The sequence below is a fragment of the Dermochelys coriacea genome, chromosome 3 (assembly GCF_009764565.3).
Source record: "Dermochelys coriacea isolate rDerCor1 chromosome 3, rDerCor1.pri.v4, whole genome shotgun sequence".
Classification (NCBI taxonomy): domain Eukaryota; kingdom Metazoa; phylum Chordata; order Testudines; family Dermochelyidae; genus Dermochelys; species Dermochelys coriacea.
In genome coordinates, this window is record NC_050070.1 from 55691391 (window position 1) to 55715948 (window position 24558).

The 24558-nt window shown below is 42.4% G+C and overlaps 1 protein-coding gene and 1 long non-coding RNA gene across 2 annotated transcripts in view; one reads left to right on the forward strand and one right to left on the reverse strand.

Annotated features, from left to right (window-relative positions):
- Nucleotides 1–1213: 1213 nt before the first annotated feature.
- On the reverse strand, nucleotides 1214–24304 carry LOC122459268. The gene is made up of 3 exons (XR_006279827.1): nucleotides 24124–24304; nucleotides 3080–3169; nucleotides 1214–1711 (listed from the first exon to the last, which is right to left on the reverse strand). It is a non-coding gene; the product is annotated as an uncharacterized LOC122459268 (long non-coding RNA).
- COL19A1 (collagen type XIX alpha 1 chain) overlaps nucleotides 22860–24558 on the forward strand; it is a 345729-nt gene continuing 344030 nt past the window's right edge. The window contains exon 1 of the mRNA XM_043510441.1: nucleotides 22860–23104. The gene's annotated coding sequence lies outside the window, so the exon portion shown is untranslated. The remainder of the gene's footprint in view (nucleotides 23105–24558) is intronic.

Genomic DNA, 24558 nt, shown 5'->3' on the forward strand with positions numbered 1-24558 from the left:
TTTGACTAGACCACCCTTAGAGCCAATGGCTAATTGCTTTCTGTTACACCTTCCATGAAGACAGCATTTCTAGTGGCCCTTACCTCAGCATGAAGAATAGGGGAAATAGCAGCATGGATGGTATATCTGCCATTCACGATCTTCTTTAAAGACAGTCACCTTGAGGCCACACCCCAAGTTCCTCCGCAAAGTAGCCTCCTGCTTTCATATGAGTCAGCTAATCCACCTTCCCATTTTTTCCCAAAACCACATTGTGACACCAGGGAGGCGAGACAATGTATGCTAGATGTTAGGAGAACCCTAACATTTTATTTGGACAGGGGGATGTGCTGGCTGCCGATTCCCGTAGCCCCTATTGGCCTGGAACAGCGAACCGTGGCCAATGGGAGCTGCGATTGGACGAACCTGCGGATGCTGCAGGTAAACAAACCAACCCGGCCCCCCAGCAGATTTCCCTGATGGGCCGCGTGACAAAGGTTGCTGATCCCTGCTGTACAATTTAATATTTGAGTTCCTTCAGAACTCTTGGGTGCATACCATCTGGTCCTAGTGATTTATTACTGTTTAATTCATTGATTAGTTTCAAAACCTCCTCTATCGACACCTCAATCTGGCATTGTTGTAGACAGTGTAGTTGTAGCCATGTCAGACCCAGGATAGTTCCTCAAATCTGTCACTTAAAAAAGAATAGCTCAGGTGTGAGAATCTCCCTCACATTCTCTACAGTGAAGACCGATGCAAAAAATTAATTTAGCTTCTCCGTAACTTGTCTTCCTGGAGTGCCTTGTCTTCCTGGAGTGCTCCTTAATGTCTTTATCGTCCAGTGGCCCCACTGATTGTTTGGCAGGCTTCTTCTCCTGATGAACTTACTTCTTGTTGACAGGTTTCAGAGTAGCAGCCGTGTTAGTCTGTATTCGCAAAAATAAAAGCAGTACTTGTGGCATCTTAGAGACTAACAAATTTATTAGAGCATAAGCTTCCTGAGCTACAGCAAGTAGCTCACTTGCTGTAGCTCACGAAAGCTTATGCTCTAATAAATTTGTTAGTCTCTAAGGTGCCACAAGTACTGCTTTTCTTTTTACTTCTTGTTGTTGTTGCTGTTAGCTCATATGTCTTTTGCTAGTTGCTCTTCAAATTCTTTTTTGGTTTGCCTAATTACACTTTTACACTTGACTTGCCAGAGTTTGTTCTTTTTTTATTTTTCTAAGGGGTGTAAAGTCCAATTTTTAAAGGGTGCCTTTTTGCCTCTAACTGCCTCATTTACTCTGTTTAGCCATGGCAGCATTTATCTGCTCCTCTTACTTTTTATTTGGGGTATAAATTTGATTTGAGCCCCTGTTATGGGTGTTTTTCAGTGGTCCTCATGCAGCTTGCAGGCATTTAATCCTTGTGACCGTTCCTTTTAATTTCTGTTTAACTGACTTCTTCATTGTTGTGGAGTTCCCTTTTATGAAGTTAAATGCTACTGTGGTGGGCTACTTTGTTATTCTCCCCCCGCAAGGATGGCTGCCTCTTTTCTGTCTGTTCTGTCCTTCTCCATATAGTCTGCAATATTTATTCTCCAGGCCCTCTGCTTATCGTCCAGTGTAGCACTGGCTTGCATGATCTCGCTGAATATGTCATCCCAAGTCCTTTTTTTCCCTCCTCCTTATCTGACTCAGGCGTTCCATAGGTGTGGAGGGGGCACCCTTCAAGGCCACAATGTCTGCAGCTACAGATAAAACACACAGAGGTACCATTGTGAATATAGTTACAGTAAAAGCTTTTTCAACCAGCATGCTGCGGGAATTGGGGGCCCTGGTAAATTAAAAATGCCAGTTAACTTAGAGGGAGGGGTTTGGAGTGCGGGTGTTTGTGTGCAGGGCAGGGGCATGCGAGGGGCTGCAGGGTGCGCTCTGGGAGGGAGTTTGGTTCCGGGAAGGGGCTTGAGGCAAAGGGTTGGGGTGTGGGAGGGGGCTTGGGGTGCCAGATGCGGGGGGGGCACTCACCTTCAGCGACTCTCTGTCCCTGCTGCTCCTGGCAGAGGCATGGACAGGCAGCTCTGCAAGCAGGCATGTTGCCTCCATCTGCAGGCACCACCCCCCCACAGCTGGGAGCCGCAGAGTCAGCATGCGGGGATGGGGGATGGAGGCAGTGTGCCTACAGAGCCACCTGGCCATGCCTCCACCAGCAACAGCAGGTATGGGGAGCTGCTTGCAGGAAGCCGCCGAAGGTGAGCGCTCCCATAATCTGGCACCCCAAGCCCCTCCTACACCTCAGCCCCCTGCCCCAAGCCCCCTCCCGGACCCAAATTCCCTCCCACAGCATGCCCCACAGCCCCTCTCATACCCCAGTCCCCTGCCGGACCCACACCAATCGCACTATAAACTGGATTTTCAGTGCAGATCAGAAATGCTGGTTTATAGAGCTTGCCAGTTGGTGAAGTGCTGGATAAAAGAGCTTTTACTGTATAATGAAAAGCAAAGGTTAACATTCAGAACTGCCCTTGCTGCCATAAAGTTTTAAACAGGACATGTTTATTGATACTTCTGCTGTGGAGTGCTCATGCATGATGCCACTCACAGCACCTGCCATGCTGAGGATGGCCCACCGATGTGAGGGAAATGAGGAGGGAATTGCTTGGTTCCATGGAACTATGAGTATAGGGCAATGGTACTTAATACTGGCACCATTTTCCACAGGTTGTGATGACTTTAGCTGGTATCTCACTCCTGAGGGTAACAAAGACACAGTGCAGTTGCTGCTGGAGTCCCAAAGCCACCTGGTCCTGTATGCTGCTAGCCTGTTAACTTTTGCAGGCAACATTGTAGTAATTGCCGAGTGGCATGGGAGAATGTCCTATTGCAGAGAAAGAAATAAAACTGCCACCCTTAGAAACCTTTGAGAGGACTGCAGAGTACTTCCACAATAGCTCAATTGAGATCTCTCAGGTGGATTCAAGGGACATCCCTGTTGTCAAGGCTAATTTCCCACTCTGTCACTCCAAGAGCAGAAGGTGGGGGCCTGCAAGGATTCTAAAAATTAATACTGGCCACTCCAGGCTTGTATTGATCTCCCAAGGTTACAGTTTTTCTCTGACCTTGGATTGGTAGATGCTGCCACCACCCAAGTGCAGAATCCCTTTAAGAGCCCAGGAAGCCCTTTCACCTTCCCCTCCTCCGGAGAAGAGCTGGGGAAAAAAAAAAAAAAAAAAGGAAATTAGCTGTTGTCACCAGCTAATTAAACAACATGTGCACAAACCTCTTAAAACACAAAAATCCAATTCTGTTCTTAAAAAAAAGGTAAATTTTATTAATAAAAAAGAGAAAGAAAATACATCTGGGAACTCAGGTTACTGCTAGATTTTAAAAGAGCAACTACAAGGATTAAGCACCAAGAATAGTTTCTTGAGGTCCAGTTTAAAGGTTACAAGCAAAACAAAAGCACCTGGGATTAGCACAGAGGAATCCACAAACCATAACTAAATAAAAGGGATAAACCTAATTGTGTCTTCCTAGACATTTCCTGATCTACTTACATATCTGGGGTTTTAAATGAGTAGTTTCTAGGTATGATACTGATGATTTTTCCATATCTGGCCCGACCTTCTTACAGCATAGCTGTTGCCCTGTCCACCTCCCCCGCCCCCGTCAGAACAACAACAGACAGACAAAAGGGGAGTCTTTTTTTCAATTTTAAAAAGTTCTAGCCTTCCCATTGGCTCTTTTGGCCAGGTGTCCACTCACTTCCCTTTACCTATGCATAGCAGTGAGACTTTTTAACCCTTTACAGGTAGTGCAATTAGAGAATAGCTATTAAGAGGGATTTTATAGCTACTGGCTGTCTGGGTGTCCATAAAAGGGAGCTACCCCCACCCCTCTTCATTTATCACACCTGTGTATGTATATGTATATATATAAACTGATTTGCATGTCCCCTCCCACCAACTCTACAAGGGAATGAAAAAGCAGATAAGAACTCTGCCTCTGTTGTATTGCTACCTCTTCTAGTACGAGTAAATTAATAGAATATCAGTACCTGCAATCTGTTAAGTTGGGGGTGCCATCAATACATCATTCTAAAGGGAAATACATTTACACACTTATCCGAGAGACTTTCACCTGCATGGGGCTCACCCATGCTTGACTGCCGGAACTGCAGCGGAGTCTTAAACAGGTCTGGCTTGTGGCATAGATGGACCTCCCAGTCGCGCATTCCCCATCCTCTTCCTCACTGTTCACACTAGGGCCTGCAACTTGGGCTCCTTGGAGGTATCCATGGTGGTCTGTGAGGGTGTGGTGGGGTCTCTGCCAAGTATAGCATCAAGCTTTTTGTAAAAGTAGCAAGTCTGTGACTTGGCACCAGATCAACTGTTGGCCTCCCTGGCCTTCTGATCTGCCTGCCGCAGCTCCTTCGCTTTTACGTGGCAGTGCGGCTCAATGGTGTTATACACCTTCCCCTGCATCCCCATGCAATGTGCTCAGAGAGTCCACATTTCTATGGCTGGTCCACAGCTGTGCTTTCATAGCCTCTTCTCCCCACAGGCCCAGGAAATCTCCTGTCTACTCCAAGCTGGAGCGTGTCTGGAGCGTGTAGCCGGCATGGTCAGCTGGGCAATTGCACATAACAATGATGTTAGCTAGATGTGCAGAGAGCTACTAGTTAGGCTTGTCAAGCTGGACAATCAGAAAAAAGGCATTTCAAAAATTTGCGGGGCTTTAATAGAAGGCGGGGGTGGGGGATGGGGAGCGGTGAAGTGGAAGACTGTTAGGGTCAATATAGGTAACATGTTTCTATACTCGTGGTGCATCAGTCTCACTACATGGACCATAGCTCAACGGTGCTCAGGGACCTGGTGTAACTGTGCTACTGTAATGGGGTGTTTACATGGGTGTGAGACAAATTTAAGTGTAGACACATGCACAGCTAGGTCGATACAAGGTGGCTTACATTGATCTAACTTTGTAATGTAGACCAGGCCGAAGTCTATTTACAGTTATTTCTATATTCAGGCTAAACTCTTATTATTCAGATGTTAGCAGCCTTAATTTGCACAAATTCTACATATTTACAAATAGGGCTGTCGATTAACCGCAATTAACTCATGCAATTAACTCAAAAAAATTAATTGCAATTAATCACAGTTTTAATCGCACTGTTAAACAATAGAATACCAATTGAAATTTATTAAATATTTTGGATGTTTTTCTACAATTTCATATATATTATATTTCATGTTGTAACTGAAATCAGTGTATATTATTTTTGATTACAAATATTTGCGCTGTAAAAATGATAAACAAAAGAAATAGTATTTTTCAATTCACCTCATACAAGTACTGTAGTGCAATCTATTTGTTGTGAAAGTACAAATTACATATGTAGATTCTTTTTGTTACATGGCTGCACTCAAAAACAAAACAATATAAAACTTCAAAGCCTACAAGTACACTCAATTCTACTTCTTGTTCAGCCAATCGCTAAGACAAACAAGTTTGTTCCCATTTACAGGAGATAACGCTGCCCTCTTCTTATTTACAATGTCACCAGAAAGAACAGGCATTTGCATGGCACTTTTGTAGCCAGCATTGCAAGGTATTTACATGCCAGATATGCTAAACATTTGTTTACCCCTTCATGCTTCAGCCACCATTCCAGAGGACATGCTTCATGCTGATGACACTTGTTAAAAAAAAAAGTATTAATTAAATTAGTAACTGAACTGTATGTCCCCTGCTCTGTTTTACCTGCATTCTGCCATATATTTCATGTTATAGCAGTCTCAGATGATGACTCAACATGTTGTTCACTTTAAGTAAACTTTCATGCAGATTTCATGAAATGCAAAGAACATACCAATGTGAGATTTCTAAAGATAGCTACAGCACTCGACCCAAGGTTTAAGAATCTGAAGTGCCTTTCAAAATCTGAGAGGGACGAGGTTTGGAGCATGCTTTCAGAAGTCTTAAAAGAGCAACTCTTTGATATGGAAACTACAGAAACCAAACCACCATAAAAGAAAATCAGCCTTCTGCTGGTGGCATCTGACTCAGCTGATGAAAATGATCATGCGGTGGTCTGCACTGCTTTGGATTGTTACTGAGCAGAAAACGTAATCAGCATGGATGCAGGTCCCCTCGAATGGTGGTGGAAGCATGAAGAGACATATGAATCTTGAGCACACCTGACACGTAAGTATCTTGCCAGCTACAACAGTGTCATGCAAACTTTATTTCTCACTTTAATTTCTCAATTTCAGGTGACATTGTAAACAAGCACCGGGCAGCATTATCACCTCAAATGTAAACAAACTTGTTTGTCTGCATGATTGGCTGAACAAGAAAAAGGACTGAGTGGACTTGCATGCTCTAAAATTTTACATTGTCTTATTTTTGAATGCAGGTTTTTTTTACATAATTCTACAGTTGTAAGTTCAACATTATCATGGAAGAGATTGCACTATGGTACTTGTATTAGGTGAACAGAAATATACTATTTCTTTTGTTTTTTTACAGTGCAAATACTTGTAATCAAAAACAAATATAAAGTGAGCACTGTACACTTTGTATTGTGTTGTAATAGAAATCAATATATTTGAAAATGTAGAAAACATCCATAAGTATTTAAATAAATAGTATGCTGATGTAGTTTAAAAGTAAAGGAGTACTTGTGGCACCTTAGAGACTAACAAATTTATTAGAGCATAAGCTTTCGTGAGCTACAGCTCACTTCATCGGATGCATTTGGTGGAAAAAACAGAGGAGAGATTGATATATACACACACAGAGAACATGAAACAATGGGTTTATCATACACACTGTAAGGAGAGTGATCACTTAAGATAAGCCATCACCAGCAGCAGGGGCGGGAAAGGAGGAAAACCTTTCATGGTGACAAGCAAGCTAGGCTACTTCCAGCAGTTAACAAGAATATCTGAGGAACAGTGTGGGGGGGAGGGAGAAAAAACATGGGGAAATAGTTTTATTTAGTGTAATGACCCATCCACGCCCAGTCTTTATTCAAGCCTAAGTTAATTGTATCCAGTTTGCAAATTAATTCCAATTCAGCAGTCTCTCCTTGGAGTCTGTTTTTGAAGTTTTTTTGTTGAAGAAGTACCACTTTTAGGTCTGTAATCGAGTGACCAGAGAGATTGAAGTGTTCTCCAACTGGTTTTTGAATGTTATAATTCTTGACGTCTGATTTGTGTCCATTCATTCTTTTACGTAGAGACTGTCCAGTTTGACCAATGTACATGGCAGAGGGGCATTGCTGGCACATGATGGCATATATCACATTGGTAGATGTGCAGGTGAACGAGCCTCTGATAGTGTGGCTGATATGATTAGGCCCTATGACGGTGTCCCCGAATAGATATGTAGATAGAGTTGGCAACGGGCTTTGTTGCAAGGATAGGTTCCTGGGTTGGTGGTTCTGTTGTGTGGTGTGTGGTTGCTGGTGAGTATTTGCTATCACTTTGCTTCTCTACAAAAGAAAAAGGACACTAAGCTATCTAAACTACTACATGCCACAAGGGGCCACAACAAGGGGCCACAACCCTGTATGTCACCTTTGTGACTTTGTCCTCACCCATAACTATTTCACATTTGGGGAAAATGTATACCTTCAAGTCAGCGGCACTGTGATGGGTATCCGCATGGCTCCACAGTATGCCAACATTTTTATGGCTGACTTAGAACAACGCTTCCTCAGCTCTCGTCTCCTAATGCCCCTACTCTACTTGCGCTACACTGATGACATCTTCATCATCTGGACCCATGGAAAAGAAGCCCTTGAGGAATTCCACCATGATTTCAACAATTTCCATCCCACCATCAACCTCAGCCTGGACCAGTCCACACAAGAGATCCACTTCCTGGACACTATGGTGCTAATAAGCGATGGTCACATAAACACCACCCTATATCGGAAACCTACTGACCACTATTCCTACCTACATGCCTCTAGCTTTCATCCAGATCATACCACACGATCCATTGTCTACAGCCAAGCTCCACGATATAACCGCATTTGCTCCAACCCCTCAGACAGAGCAAACACCTACAAGGTCTCTATCATGCATTCCTACAATTACAATACCCACCTGCTGAAGTGAAGAAACAGATTGACAGAGCCAGAAGAGTACCCAGAAGTCACCTACTACAGGACAGGCCCAACGAAGAAAAGAACAGAACACCACTAGCCATCACCTTCAGCCCCCAACTAAAACTTCTCCAACTCATCATCAAGGATCTACAACCTATCCTGAAGGACGACCCATCACTCTCACAGATCTTGGGAGACAGGCCAGTCCTTGCTTACAGACAGCCCCCCTGAAGCAAATACTCACCAGCAACCACACACCACTCAACAAAAACACTAACCCAGGAACCTATCCTTGCAACAAAGCCCGTTGCCAACTCTGTCCACATATCTATTCGGGGACACCATCATAGGGCCTAATCACATCAGCCACACTATCAGAGGCTCGTTCACCTGCGCATCTACCAATGTGATATATGCCATCATGTGCCAGCAATGCCCCTCTGCCATGTACATTGGCCAAACTGGACAGTCTCTACGTAAAAGAATGAATGGACACAAATCAGACGTCAAGAATTATAACATTCAAAAACCAGTTGGAGAACACTTCAATCTCTCTGGTCACTCGATTACAGACCTAAGAGAGGCTATCCTTCAACAAAAAAGCTTCAAAAACAGACTCCAAGGAGAGACTGCTGAATTGGAATTAATTTGCAAACTGGATACAATTAACTTAGGCTTGAATAGAGACTGGGAATGGATGAGTCATTACACAAAGTAAAACTATTTCCCCATGTTATTTCTCCCCCCACCCCACTCCACCCCCCCACTGTTCCTCGGATATTCTTGTTAACTGCTGGAAATAGCCTAGCTTGCTTGTAACCATGAAAGGTTTTCCTCCTTTCCCCCCCCTGCTGCTGGTGATGGCTTATCTTAACCGATCACTCTCCTTACAGTGTGTATGATAAACCCATTGTTTCATGTTCTCTATGTGTGTATATCAATCTCCCCTCTGTTTTTTCCACCAAATGCATCCGATGAAGTGAGCTGTAGCTCACAAAAGCTTTTGCTCTAATAAATTTGTTAGTCTCTAAGGTGCCACAAGTACTCCTTTTCTTTCTGTTAGAATGAACCATGAGTCAGATCCTCAGATCTGTTGAAAGAAATGGTGTTATGCCAATTTAGACAAGTTAAGGATCCGGCCCCATAATTTTCATTACAGTGCCTGAAACCTAAACCAAGGATGTTTCCTTCCAAATAGCTTTGAAGGTGCATCAAAGTTTATTTACTCATATTAAAAAGGTTCTGATGAACACACAATTAAACAATATTTAGGTGTTGTCTAGTATCTTCCTAAAACAAAGGCTTCCTCATCTCCATGCTGTAGCTGTGGCTAGACACACAGCTCTCTTTGAGGATGGCCTGTTACCCTTTCAATCACTTTTTCACTTGAGGCAGAGTTTGTATCTCCAGGCTCAAGAGACAGTTTATCGATCACATGAACATATATTTTATTAACATTAGGTAAATTTATTATCATGCATCTATATCAAATTGGATTCCTGTAATAATTATAATTTGGTATCTGAAAGTTTATGCACCGAGCCTACATGTGGGTAATTTAACTCATCGGAATAAAGTTATTTAATTCTTAAGTGTTTTCCGGATCAGGCCTTAAATTGCCACAGCCTGGTTTGGTACAATGCTAGCTGTTTTAGAGACTGAACAGCAGAATGTGTAAACTTGATTCTCAGTTACAGTTACCACCATGATGCATGTGAGCTCCCCTGGCTTACTTGGAGAGTAAAAGAACCAGAGCTGCTCACAACACCTAAGTCTTCCAACTTCGGCATCTAAGACTATGTCTTCAGAGCATCTGAAGTACAGGGTAAGCAATCACCTGGTAAATTAATCCATGGTAGCCTAACACACAATAGTGTAACCACATTTCTGTGCTGTCATGCCCCCAACCTGTACTGGTGCTGTTTCTGGCTGTAACAAGCAATGCAGGTATCTCGAATCATATCCCAAGATTCATAGCTCTACGAAAGCTTATGCTCAAATAAATTTGTTAGTCTCTAAGGTGCCACAAGTACTCCTTTTCTTTCTACAACTCACTGTGTCACTCTCTGCTCACATTTACAGTGTGTTTAGGGTGACCAGATGTCCCGTTTTTATAGGGACAGTCCTGTTTTTGGGGACTTTTTCTTATATAGGCGCCTATTACCCCCCAACCCTCTGTCCCGTTTTTTAACAATTGCTATCTGGTTACCCTAAGGGTGTTATGGGGGAACTTGTCTGCCCACTCTAGGAATTGTGGGAAAAAATGGTCTAAGCCTGTGAAATTAATTTCTTAGCAGGAACAACCGACAGTGGTGGTGTATTGTTACTTTCTGAAGGTATGGATCCCACTCTCCCTAATAACATGGGCTGACAGCTGCTGCTTTTTATGGAGGCAATGTTTCTTTACACACCTAATGCACTCCAGTGCATTCCAATCACCTTCCAGCTTCAACACTGACATCCAGTCTTCCCTTCAAGGAAACCCTACTGCACTGATTCAGAAACTGTCCAGCACTCAATAAAGACTCCATCTCTTAATTTGCCATTAATAATAAATTGGGTGTGGCCATGACTTACGACGCAGATGACTACCACATGCAAAATATCCATCCCAAGTGTGGGACACCACAAAATGTGTGAAATTAAATAGGAATCATGTTATGCAATACTCCTTAACTATCTCAGTTTCCCCACTTTCAGCCAGGATCAGCCATAGCAACAGTGAGCCACTTCAGTTTCCCCAATCTCAGTCCCCAGTTTGGTTAGGATTTTAGCCTCAGTTACCCCACTTTCAGCTGACATTTTAACCACATCAACAATGAACCATGCCTCCGTTTCCCCAGTTTCAGCCTGGGTCTTAGCTGCAGCAACTTCCAGCTGTGCCTCAATCTCCCTTGTAAGGGAAAGCAATTAGCTCACCTCTGTGGGATTTCGTTAGGCTTCCTCCCATCTCCACTCCATCAGAGACATCTGCATGAAGTAGCAATTCCTATTTAAACCTGCCTCGCTGAACACTGGGACTGTTAGTTGCACCGGTACTCACCACACCATCCACCATCTAGAGCAGTGGTGGGCAACCTGCGGCCCGCAGCTCCCACTGGCCGAGAATGGTGAACCCCGGCCATGGGGAGCTGCGGGCAGCCGTGCAAATGCAAACAAATGGTCTGGAGTCCTGCCAGCGGCTTGCCCTGATGGGCCGTGTGCGGCCCCCGGGCTGCAGGTTGCCCACCACTGCTCTAGACCATGCAGAGGAGCTGACTCAATAGCCTTGGCCTCTGTCTGCTCCTTCTCTGAGTTGGATCAAAAGTATTTGATCTGTAACATTCTGCCTGCTGGGAAGATCCACAGTCTGTTGGCGGCTGCCTACATCCCAGTGGCCAGCAGCGTATTAAACAGGTTGCTTGCCTACCCCTTAATTTCTGGACACTAAGACCTGAGAAATTCTAGGTTGGTGATTCCACCCCGGGAATGTCCCTCCCCCTTCCCTCCCATATTCTTTGTGTACGTCACAGCTCTGTCATGGGCAAGAGCCCAGTAAACCGCCTTGCCCCTCTTTCCCTGGGCCACTCACTTATGACTCTGTCATGGGGGAGAGTCCAGACAGCTCCCTGCCCCCACTAGGAGTCACATGTCTGGTCAGAGGGCTTGTAGGAAGTAATTGGAAGATCATCATGTCTCAGTTGTTGTGGCTGCATTTCTTCATTGTAGTTGTGTTGGAGAGTAGCAATATGCATTAACTGCTACCTCAGGGCCTGTATTTCAGGGAAGGGTGATATCTCACTATGAAGTACTGAAAGAGGCACACGGATGTGTGAATATGGAGCATGTTAAGGGGATAACCCGGGGTTGAGTCTGAGTTAAGTTTGCAGTGCTATAAGTGCTACATACAAGCTGGTTCTTAAAAAAAACGTATTTCTCAGAAATTGTCCTGGCTCTACATCAAAATAAAACACAGTTTTGGTCTTGGATATGATTCAAAACACGTTTGATGTGCTAAAAATAATAAACACTGCTGAGATTTGTGCCAATATTATTCTCACTACCATTCACAACTGGGTCTATTTTCTTTAAGAATACCTTTTGATACTGTCTCATGTGACCATCTCATAAATAAACTAGGGAAATATAACTTAGATGGAGCTTCTATAAGGTGGGTGCCTAACTGGTTGGAAAACCTTTTCTAGAGAATAGTTATCAGTGGTTCATAGTCAAGCTGGAAAGGCATATCAAGTGGGGTCTAGCAGGGATCAGTTCTGGGTCCAGCTCTATTCAATATCTTCATCAATGCTTTAGATAATGGCATAGAGAGTACACTTATAAAGTTTGTGGACGATACCAAGCTGGGAGAGAGGTGCTTTGGAGGATAGGATTAAAATTCAAAATGATCTGGACAAACTGGAGAAATCGTCTGAAGTAACTAGGATAAAATTCAATAAGGATTGATACAAAGTACTCCACTTCTGAAGGAACAATCAGCTGCACACATACAAAATGGGAAATTACTGCCTAGGAAGGAGTACTGCGAAAAGGGACCTGGGCGTCATAGTGGATCACAAGTTAAATATGAGTCAACAGTGTAACACTATTGCAAAAAAAGCAAACATCATTTTGGGATGTATTAGCAGGAGTGCTGTAAAGCAAGACATGAGAAGTAATTCTTCTGCTCTACTCCACGCTGATTAGGCCTCAACTGGAGTACTGTGTCCAGTTCTGGATGCCACATTTCAGGAAAGATGTGGACTAATTAGAGAAAGTCCAGAGAAGAGCAACAAAAATTTGTAAAGGTCTAGGAAACATGACCTTTGAGGGAAAACTGAAAAAATTTGGTTTGTTTAGTCTGGAGAAGAGAAGACTGAGAGGGGACAGTTTTCAAGTACATACAAGGAAGGTTACAAGGAGGAGGGAGAAAAAATATTCTCCTTAATCTCTTAGGACAAGAAGCAATTAACTTTAATTGCAGAAGGGTGGTTTATGTTGGACATTAGGAAAAAATTCCTCACTGCAAGAGTACTTAAGCACTTCAATAAATTGCCTCGGGCGGTTGTGGAATCTCCGTCATTGGAGATTTTAAAAAGCAGGTTAGACAAACACCTGTCAGGGACAGTCTAGATAATACTTAGTCCTGCCATGAGTTCAGGGGACTGGACTAGATGGCCTCTCAAAGTCCCTTCTAGTCCTATGGTTCTATGATTTCTATTATTTAAAATTATTAATACAGCCCTCTCAGCAGGCTTATGTGTTACTTTGTAGTCCAATACATTGTTTAATTTTATTTGTTTTAATTGCACAGTAAGTGGGCCTAACTGGTCATCTGTACACTGAGGGCACTGTATGATATATGTGCTCTTCTTTTTGGCTGTCAGTGTGTGTTAACATGCAAATGTCCTTGCTCCCTAAACTACCATATATACAGGAGTATTGATTACGTTCATCTGCAGCGTGTGATCTAGAAGGTCAGTTTACAGCACATATGGCCTACAATGGCCAAGTTTCCTTGAATGCATTTAGTCTAACTTTTTATTTATCTGCAGACCATGAATACCACTGAAATTATGAGTTCTTGCACATCTTATTAATACAGCCCTCTCAGCAGGCTTATGTGTTACTTTGTAGTCCAATACATTGTTTAATTTTATTTGTTTTAATTGCACAGTAAGTGGGCCTAACTGGTCATCTGTACACTGAGGGCACTGTATGATATATGTGCTCTTCTTTTTGGCTGTCAGTGTGTGTTAACATGCAAATGTCCTTGCTCCCTAAACTACCATATATACAGGAGTATTGATTACGTTCATCTGCAGCGTGTGATCTAGAAGGTCAGTTTACAGCACATATGGCCTACAATGGCCAAGTTTCCTTGAATGCATTTAGTCTAACTTTTTATTTATCTGCAGACCATGAATACCACTGAAATTATGAGTTCTTGCACATCTTATATCATGACTAAATGTTCAGGTCCAGATAAATGGCTGATGTAAATCAGTGTAACTCCATTGACTTCAAAATGTAACATAGGTTGAGTTCTGGAAGCACTCAATATTAAGTATAGGGTACAATTTTCAAAAGCGTCCAAGTGACAAAAGCCAACTGTCGTGCTTGTCCTGGGAATACTCGCACTGTTTGTAATTGACTTCAATGGGACTACTCATGGTAGTAAATACTATACCAGCAGTAAGTATGTGCAGCCTTGAGACCTTAATTTGAAATTGCTTTTATCTTCTGTTAAAAAAAGATACTCAGTTTCTTACACTATTTCAATCAGAATAGCAGTTATCAGGATAGCAGCTATTTTTGCTAGTTCCTTAGTTACTTAGAAATGTAGGAGAAAGATCTGATTTCTTTGGACTGCAGCAGCACATTCCATGCCCTGCAATTATAACCCACACACCTTCTGGGTGTGGTGTTCTGTCCCATCTAGTGGCACTGAAACAACTTAAAAAGGTAGAGTTAAATGAGTCTGTTCTACAGCCTTACCTAACAAGCAGTCGGCTTTTAGCTTATCCTATAGAAGCTCATGCACTAAGCTCAAGAGGTCCCTGGTTTGATCCTGCCGGCCGACGACAGGGGTCTGTCAACATTACACAATCAGTTAAAGCTAGACAGTGACTGGCACTAATGCTGCCATGCAGGGAGGCTATAGAGAGGTTCCCCGGATCTCAGCAACAAGTGCTCATGGGAGTACAAGGCCTGCATTAGAGATGCAAGTGTGTGGGGAGTAGGCAGAGCTCTTAGCTCTCTCCGTCTCCCACCCATATGCTAACCCCATGGAAGTTGAAGGATGTTTATGAGGCACCATGCTCTTTCCCCCTGCTTCCCCCGTGCATCTCCCATGGTGGTGTGCCTCTCCAATTCTTCCTTCTCACAACTGCAGCTGAAAGGCACAATCTGGCCCTATAAAAATACAAAAGCAGCAACAGAAACTGCAGCTCTGAGTATACTCAAATAATGTTCAACAAGCTCTTTCAGTGAACCAGTTAGAATGTGTAAACAGCATTATGGTAAGTACAGAAGGTACATGGATCTAGATGGTGTGCAACCTCTTTCATGCCAGCATGTTAGTCAGATTTACACACTTTGTGCCTTAAAAGACATTCAAATGAATACATACTCACCGTAACTGCTCACCTTATTGTGCATGTCCATTTAACAAACATTTGGACACCCAGGTCTTATTGACCACTGTATTATTCCCTCATTATGCTAATGTAACCTAACTGAAATCAGAGGAGTTATACTAGACTAACACTAAAATAACATAGTGGTGAATCAGGCCTCCTGTATATTTCAGAACTGCAGTTGTGTTAACTTTTATCATCATAACTAATACAGTATGTATACTTCATGATTGTAACAATGCTCAGCCCACTTCCTGACCGCTTGCTCTGGAGTGAGAGGAGGAATACTTGGTGTGCAGAGCCTATTTATTCCTGCATGTCTGAACCCAAAATCCATATAGCCTGCACAGAAAAGTAAGAGGCATTCTTACTCCCCTTTATGCTTCTGCTTGGGAATGTAATCCAAGTCGGAATTTAGCCCATAGCTATGTTTCTTTATAAGTATATCACTGAAAGCTTCCATTGTATTGTGCAGTCTATAATTTAGTCTAGCACAGATTGCTGCACTGGATATCCAGTCTGCTTCAGATGACAATGGTTCATGCCTCCAATGTGTTTTTAGCCTACATTTAAACCTATTCTCAACCATATTTTGTTTGAGGCAATACATTTTTTTTTGGACTCCACTGTTCCTTATGTAAGAACATGGACTGTTGCAGTTTTAAATTAGTATATTTCACAGCCAGATAGTTGTTTTCCCATGTACACTGAATTTTTAAGAATATACTCAACATTCAACAAATACCTGAAGTTCCTAGCATGGCTGCCTATAACCAGTTCTTCATTCAAAAGAATTATGTGCAATGACTTTTAAAAACATTTAGGCATTATTCTCTAACAAAAGCCAAATAACCTGAATTATGTTTGTCTTGTCTTGGAAAGCAACCTTTCAGCCCCTCTGTTCCTTTGCCAGCCATTTCACTACACATTATCTTCTTCCCACAGTCATGTAATAGAGATGCCACAAAAGGTTATGGAAGCGACATATTTTACCACTTTACAGGTGGTTTGGTTACATATGGTAATAAACACAGTGGAAAATATTCAAAATTGGATTTTTTCTCTAGGTCTGTTTCCTTGCATTGTTTATGACACATTAGTGTGCATGGCAAGCTATTTGCAATATGTCAATGTGATGCAGATGTATATGAATGTATATAATGTATGCAAATGAAATTAAGTGTTCCTTTTTTTAAAGCACTAGAAAATCATTTTGACTGTCATGCTTTTTAACATTATCTTGGTAGGCATAGTTTGATTATACTCAAGTTGTGTTGGATTCTACAAATTCTCCATTATTATCAGGCTGATTAAATCCAGTGAGAACTAGTATTACTTTAAAGAATAGTAGGTATGATGTAGTGTATTTGATATGGGTGTAATCATGCTACCAGATTCAATATATGCTGTAGCTGTTGAAATGTGTTTGCAGTTAGTAAATGTAACAAATATATGTCAATAGTGCCTTCTGCATATTCACTTTTGACAGTAATGTAAGGTGTCCTATTTTTTTTTAAAGAGACAAGGTGGGTGAGGTAATATCTCTTATTAGACCAACTTCTGTTGGTCAAAGAGTCAAGCTTTCAGGCTACAAAGAGCTCTTCTTCAACTGTATAGCTCTGTGTAACTCGAAAGCTTGTCTCTTTCACCAGCAGAAGTTGGTCCAATAAAAGATATTATCTCACCCACTGTGTCTCTAATATCCTAAGACCAACACAGCTACAATAACACTACAAACAAAAAATAGACTTTTCCCTTTCATTCAAAGATCTCTAAGCATTTCACAAATATTTATTAACTTAGCCTCATGATACCTCTATGAAATTGAATTATTATCTCCATTTTACAGATGGGGAAACAGACACAGAAAGGGTAGGTGACAAACTTTTGCAGCAATAGAGCTTTATTTATTATTTCAATTATGTTGGCTTATATTAAAATTTGTTATGACATGTATAGTAGACAAACCTTGAGAAAACCATAAGTAGAACTGGTTGATCCTTGACAACTAATACTACATAAATAAGGTGGTGTGTATTCTTCTATTAATACACTCTATCTAGCTGTATATGTTGGCCCCATCACCATACTTCTTAGTGCCTCCAAAATATTTAAAAAGAGAAATAACAGTAATCATCTCTCTCTTCCTCCTTCCCTTCACAGCCTGTCAGAGAAACAGAAGGTTTGTTCTCCTGATTATTTATGCTATTTGGATGTAAGTGTGAGTGGAGAGTGTGGGGCCAGGAGATTGAAACCCATTCTATTAGACAGTACCAACCACTGTGATCCCCACATTTTTTTACTTCAGAGCTTGATCATTGTAACTTATATATCTGAGAATGAAGCTGAACATCCTTTTTCAGGATGCAAAGATGCAAAGCACAGTTGTCTGCTAAGAAACACAAGTTGCCATGAATACCTCAGTCAGGTTCTCTCCTCTCTGCACTGGTTCCCATTTAGTTCAGTGTCCAGTGCATCTATCTTTATATTCAACGTCTTTTATATGCTTATTCCTTGCTGAGTGGTCTTCTTTCCCTTTGCAATCATGTCCTCCCACAACAGCTATATTTTACAGAAATAATGAAACTGTTGAACGATGTGGGGATGTTTCTGAATGCAGGAGACAGAATTCTCATAGGACCTAGACACAGAAGATAAAATGCTGGCCTCACTGAAGTCAATGGAAGTTTCTCTTTTGACTTCAATGGGGCTAGGATTTCACCTAAACTATGGAACTCACTCTGGCAAAAATTATAAAAAAAGAACACACTCTCACTCTCACACACACAAGAACTTCTCTAGTGTCAAGCAACATTTCTTTAGTAGTAGTCAGATTATTGCATATTCTAGGATAGGTGGTAAATTTCTCTAATCAAAGGTGTTGACAGTCTGTTTTAGTGGGAGTCTCAGATTTTCTACTCTCTCTTACTACCCAGAATGGCAGGAGACAGAGTCACACACAGTGGCCATGATTTCTGTCAAATTTTCCTAGACTTCTACTTGTGTGAATGGGCCAAAAGCTTGGAAGGAGGGTATTGTGGTTCCATTCTCAACTTGTTGTTCATACTGGTTGATGAGGCCATCCCAGATACACATGATCAATTCTATAAAATAAGATAGTTCCTTGCTATACGTGCTGTGTTTGGGGGTTGAGTGGAGCCAGTTTGAGTATATAAAGTATTTTATGATCCAGAGAAGTTCTGTCAGTCATGACTTTGCTGCCTCTATGACAAAGGATAGGTCTGCTCTCTTTGTCTCCATGGCCGTGGCATAGGTTTCTAAACAGGTTTTCTTTCCATTTTTTCTATTCCAGGTCATCCAAGTGTCATAGCAATCAATGTGGGCCATGGTATTTTGATGACCAGATGCTCAGCTGGTGTAAATCAATGCACTTCCGCTGACTTTACTGGACCTATGCCAATTTACATCAGCTGAGGACAATGGCACCAGAAGTATGAAGTAAGAAGTAAGAAGTATGGGGTGGGGACAGGGCAAGCAAGCAAAATGGCCCAAATTTGACTGGCATTATGACCCTCACTGCACCCCTGACAAGTTCAGGTTCTCAGTTCAGGGGGTTTGGCCCCCCTGTTTAAAAAGTGTGTGCAAGGGGGAATGGTCCTTTGTCATTCTCCCTTCCATTTCCGGTGCCCATGACTGAGACTATGGCTCAGAGTGTACAGCAGTAGTCAGAGAATGGCTATTATACCTTACTGATTCTTACTGATTCCTTGGCCTCTTGGTTGGGCAGGGTCTGCTATAAGTAGATTTTGGAACTTGTCTGAGTCTAAAAGGTTTCAGAAACAGACCATGGTATTGCTTTCCTTTAGCCTTGTAATGGGGAGGTTTATTATTTCTGCCTGAAGGAGGAAATAGCCTGATCATTAAAGGGAGATTTTTATTTATTTTATTAATTTTTTTATGTCCATACCAAGCCCAAAGATCTAGTCCAGGATGTTGTTAATTGAGTGGGTGGGTCTGGAAATTACCTGGGAGGAAACTAACATGAAAAGTCTAGATAGGGAGTTTTGATCAATGCTGAAATCTCCTAAAATGATGAGTCCTGTAAACTCTATCAGGCAGTGCCTCTTACCAGTTTCCCTGGCAACCCTTTGGTGTCTGGAATTTACTACTTAGCAGAATGTCCAGGTTAGGCTTAAAAGCAAATATACAGCAAACCATCAACCAGAGTATATCTACAATAAAAGCAACGCAAATTAAATCTATGGGGACTGATGTTTTGACTGCACTTCATTCAGAAAATCTGTGGCCCAAATTCTGCTCCCAAACATGAACATGCAACTACTGTTTGAATTCAGAACTATAAAACGTAATCTTGCAGTCATTATTAAGGACTTAATCATGTAGAGTGATTTGCATGGAAGCATATATTGAAGGGTATTCGGTTCTGCTCTATTTGATAGTGTGAAATATCTTCTTTATTTATAACAAATCCAAGTAGTCCTTAAAATTGTACATTGTCCCCTGCTCAAAATTTGGATTAATTCCTACCTACATGCCTCTAGCTTTCATCCAGATCATACCACTCGATCCATTATCTACAGCCAAGCGCTACGATATAACCGCATTTGCTCCAACCCCTCAGACAGAGACAAACACCTACAAGATCTCTATCATGCATTCCTACAACTACAATACCCACCTGCTGAAGTGAAGAAACAGATTGACAGAGCCAGAAGAGTACCCAGAAGTCACCTACTACAGGACAGGCCCAACAAAGAAAACAACAGAACGCCACTAGCCATCACCTTCAGCCCCCAACTAAAACCTCTCCAACGCATCATCAAGGATCTACAACCTATCCTGAAGGACGACCCATCACTCTCACAGATCTTGGGAGACAGACCAGTCCTTGCTTACAGACAGCCCCCCAATCTGAAGCAAATACTCACCAGCAACCACACACCACACAACAGAACCACTAACCTAGGAACCTATCCTTGCAACAAAGCCCGTTGCCAACTCTGTCCACATATCTATTCAGGGGATACCATCATAGGGCCTAATCACATCAGCCACACTATCAGAGCCTCGTTCACCTGCGCATCTACCAATGTGATATATGCCATCATGTGCCAGCAATGCCCCTCTGCCATGTACATTGGCCAAACTGGACAGTCTCTACGTAAAAGAATGAATGGACACAAATCAGACGTCAAGAATTATAACATTCAAAAACCAGTTGGAGAACACTTCAATCTCTCTGGTCACTCGGTCACAGACCTAAGAGTGGCTATCCTTCAACAAAAAAGCTTCAAAAACAGACTCCAAGGAGAGACTGCTGAATTGGAATTAATTTGCAAACTGGATACAATTAACTTAGGCTTGAATAGAGACTGGGAATGGATGAGTCATTACACAAAGTAAAACTATTTCCCCATGGTATTTCTCCCTCCCACCCCCCCCCCCCACTGTTCCTCTGATATTCTTGTTAACTGCTGGAATTAGCCTACCTTGCTTGTCACCATGAAAGGTTTTCCTCCTTTCCCCCCCCTGCTGCTGGTGATGGCTTATCTTAAGTGATCACTCTCCTTACAGTGTGTATGATAAACCCATTGTTTCATGTTCTCTGTGTGTGTGTATATAAATCTCTCCTCTGCTTTTTCCACCAAATGCATCCGATGAAGTGAGCTGTAGCTCACGAAAGCTTATGCTCTAATAAATTTGTTAGTCTCTAAGGTGCCACGGGTACTCCTTTTCTTTTTGCGATTAATTTTCTGAGTCTTTGGAGGACAAAATTAATTCAAAGCATTTTTTAACTGAATATTTAATTGTAGGTACAAATTTTGTGCTATTTGCAAAAGAATCTTTATCTAATTGCCAAAATATTCATTAATTTTATCTTGTGGACACTGAAATCCAGTAAAGTCAAAGACACTCCTGGGTGCAGGCATCTACTCTAGTGGATTTGAAGCCAGAATATTTAGGCGATATGAACAGGACCTAAGCATGGGTTGTAGAACTTCTGTAGATTTTGTAGAAAGAGTAAAGAGAAAATGAAACATATTTTAAATTCATTAATCACAATACATTTCACTAGTACTAGACCTCTACAATAGGGCCTTTTATCTTTTACTTTTGTGTTATGGCTTTTAAAATAGTCTCCACACTTCCCAGCTCAGAATCACAAAGAGCAAACTGCAGCCAAAACTCTTGTGAGTTGTCCCTTTGCCTTGGAACTATGCATTTGAATAAGGGCTGCAGTATCAAGTTTTGCCTGCAGGATCAGACCCTTAGCTTCACAAGAGTTCTATGAGATAGGGGAGCATTTCCATCTGCATTTTACAGACTGGAAAACTGAAGTCTAGGGATTTGTGACTTTCCCAATGTCACAAAAGTCTGTGGCAGACCTGAGAACAAAAATTAAATGTCCTGACTCAGTCCTATATAGCCACAAGACTATTTTCTCTTTGTGATTCTGAGCTGGGAAGAGTAGAGACTGTTTTAAAAGTCACGTCAGAAAGATAAAATAAAAGAGTATGACCCATGACTTAAAGTTTCAGAGTAGCAGCCGTGTTAGTCTGTATTCACAAAAAGAAAAGGAGTACGTGTGGCACCTTAGAGACTAACAGATTTATTTGAGCATATGCTTTCGTGAGCTACAGCTCACTTCTGAAGTGAGCTGTAGCTCACGAAAGCTTATGCTCAAATAAATTGGTTAGGCTCTAAGGTGCCACAGCATAAGCTTTTGTGAGCTACAGCTCACTTTTGAAGTGAGCTGTAGCTTATGAAAGCTTATGCTCAAATAAATTTGTTAGTCTCTAAGGTGCCACAAGTACTCCTTTTCTTTTTTCATGACTTCAAGTGTGACTTATTTATTGTCCTGTGAAATTTTCATGTTGGGTGAAAGCAGGAAGTACTGTTGGAAATTTTGTGAGGAAAAATCCAATATAATGAGATTTCTAGTTGATTTTAAGACCAAGTTCAGATAAGTTCCTGATAAACAATTTTTTTGGATGTTTATCCACTCAATATTAAACTATTGAACCCTTTGAGATTCACTCTTCACAAATCACCACCTCCTCCTCTTGACCTCAAAAATAGATCTACTAGAAAAAGAGAGAACTTTAAATACATTTAAATGAGATGCATTAAAATAAGATCCTGCTCTCCCTACCTTCTATGTATGTACTTGTAATCGTTTTCTTACTCTTTAGCCTTTTATCCTCTGGTTTACATGTCTAAAGGCTACACTGGAAGGCTGTCATGAGCACACTCAGCAGGCCCAAGCAAAGTACAGTTTAGCATATTCAAGTGAGAATTAGTGGCAAGGCTCAGTGTCACCATTTTATCACAAACAGATGATATTACAGTGCAAGAACAGACTGGCTTTTAAATGATGGGCTTAAAAAGGCAAACTAAATACCAGTCATCTGCTGTGCTTTGCAACATCAGTGCCATAAATAGGCGCATTCTCTTGGTTGGTTTTAAATTTATGATAAAGTATATAAAATTAATGACGTGCTTACACTTAAAGTGTTAAAAGCCAGTTCCCTGCTGGTGTGTTACTGCTATGCACAGTACTTCATAGCCACTGCTCCACAAACAGAACCCACAAACCCTTTCATTCATGCAATCAAACCCAGACAATTTTATTTGTGGAACGAAATAAATACGAATAAAATAAAATAAAATAACCTTTTTTATATTATTACCAGACTTGGAAGAGATTAGTGTGATTATGCAAAACCCATGACTGTGTTGGTATCTGTCCTGTCTTGCAGTATATTCTGTGCTCACTGAGTGGGAGGGTCACACTGTGTGAGACTAATAAGGACAGAGCTGCATCCCACTCTTTGGAGACTCGCTCCAGCAACTCCTCAGCACTACAGCAGTTTTGTACAGACATTTACTGTGTTTCTGGAGGACTTAATAAGTAAAAATTAAAGGTAAGCTGCTCATATTTGTAGTCAACGTTTACACATCACACACACTCTACTGTATTTATGTGTTCAGCTCACTTTATTGCCAATCAAGTTTATTTCTGATTTTGACTGTACCCTATATATAAATACTATACACAGTATCTTTATATTCTGTTGCCATGCTGGATAATGTACGATCTAAATCTGCTCACACTTGTGTAAATATGTTATGTCTGTGTGTATATTTGTTTCAATTAAAACTGGTAATTGAAATACTCCTAGTGCATATACTATAGTTAACAAAATGATTAAATGCTGTTACAAATTGGCACACGGCCAAAATGTGTATATTTTTTAAATTCTTGTGGATGTACATATATGTCTATACACAAAAGCAAATCTCTATTAGTCTGTAACGTTTTTCCTAAGTGTGGGAGTCTGCTGGTCTAAATGCAGTAAGCTGAAATGGTTTAGTGAAAAGGGGATATGATAAAAGAAAGGACAACCCCTTATTGGGAATTTGCAGGTGCACAGCCCAGAACCTATGTGGATCTAAGGGGCTCTTGAGTTTTTCTGCGTTGAATCACATTGCTCGTGCATTTCACTGCCAGTCATACTTTTATTTGACTAGAGCTCATACATGCTGTTGAGGCGGAGAGAGAGACTGATCTCCCCTCCCGAGACGCGATCTTCCACCATGTCCCCTGCAATTCCTACCTGGAGGCAGCAGGCGCTGCCCCTCCCAGCCCCACCTGCCTTTTATTTTTTGTTAGTTTTCGGGTAAGTTTGACCAAGTGTTGCTGCAGCTTCGCGCGTGGCCCCAGCTGAGGCCGGCTTCTCCGGGGGTGCAATTTCCCAGCGGAAAAGCCAGTTAGGATAAATGCAAACCAGCGCGGCCTGCTCCCGTCGGGCATGAGCCCGAGCCGCTGGCGCTGCGCTCTGCCCGGGGAACCACGGGGCTGGCCAGGCGTCGGCGGGTGCAGCACCCACAGGCCTCGGGCTAGGGGCACCCCCCCCACCTCAGACACGGGGGACGTGCTCACCTCTCTGACAGGGATGGGGCCACGGGGGGCGCGTGAACAGCCGCGTGGGGTGGGGTCCTGCGCCCCCAGCTTTTGCAGCGGGTGCCGCTGACTCCTTGCCGCGAGCCGGGCTCCGGGAATTACGGTTCCCAGATGCTTTGGCGCGTCTCCGCCTGGCTGGCTGAGCGGCAGGACGCGTCCGCCCGCTGCCGCTGCGGGGAGGGAGGAGTTGGGCGGGGGACAAAGGGCTTGGGATTAGAGAGGTGGGGGAGGGGGAGCTGGGGTTGTGCCCCGGGGGGGGCGGGGGGTAGTGGTGACTGGGTGAGGTGGGAGTTGGGCAGGCGTTTGCAAGCCCAGCAGGGCAAAGACGGCAGGAAAGCAGCTGCTGCTAGGAGTCCAGACCCTACTGGCAACGCCACTGGTGGTGCTGCTGCTGCTGCAGGCAAACTGACCAGC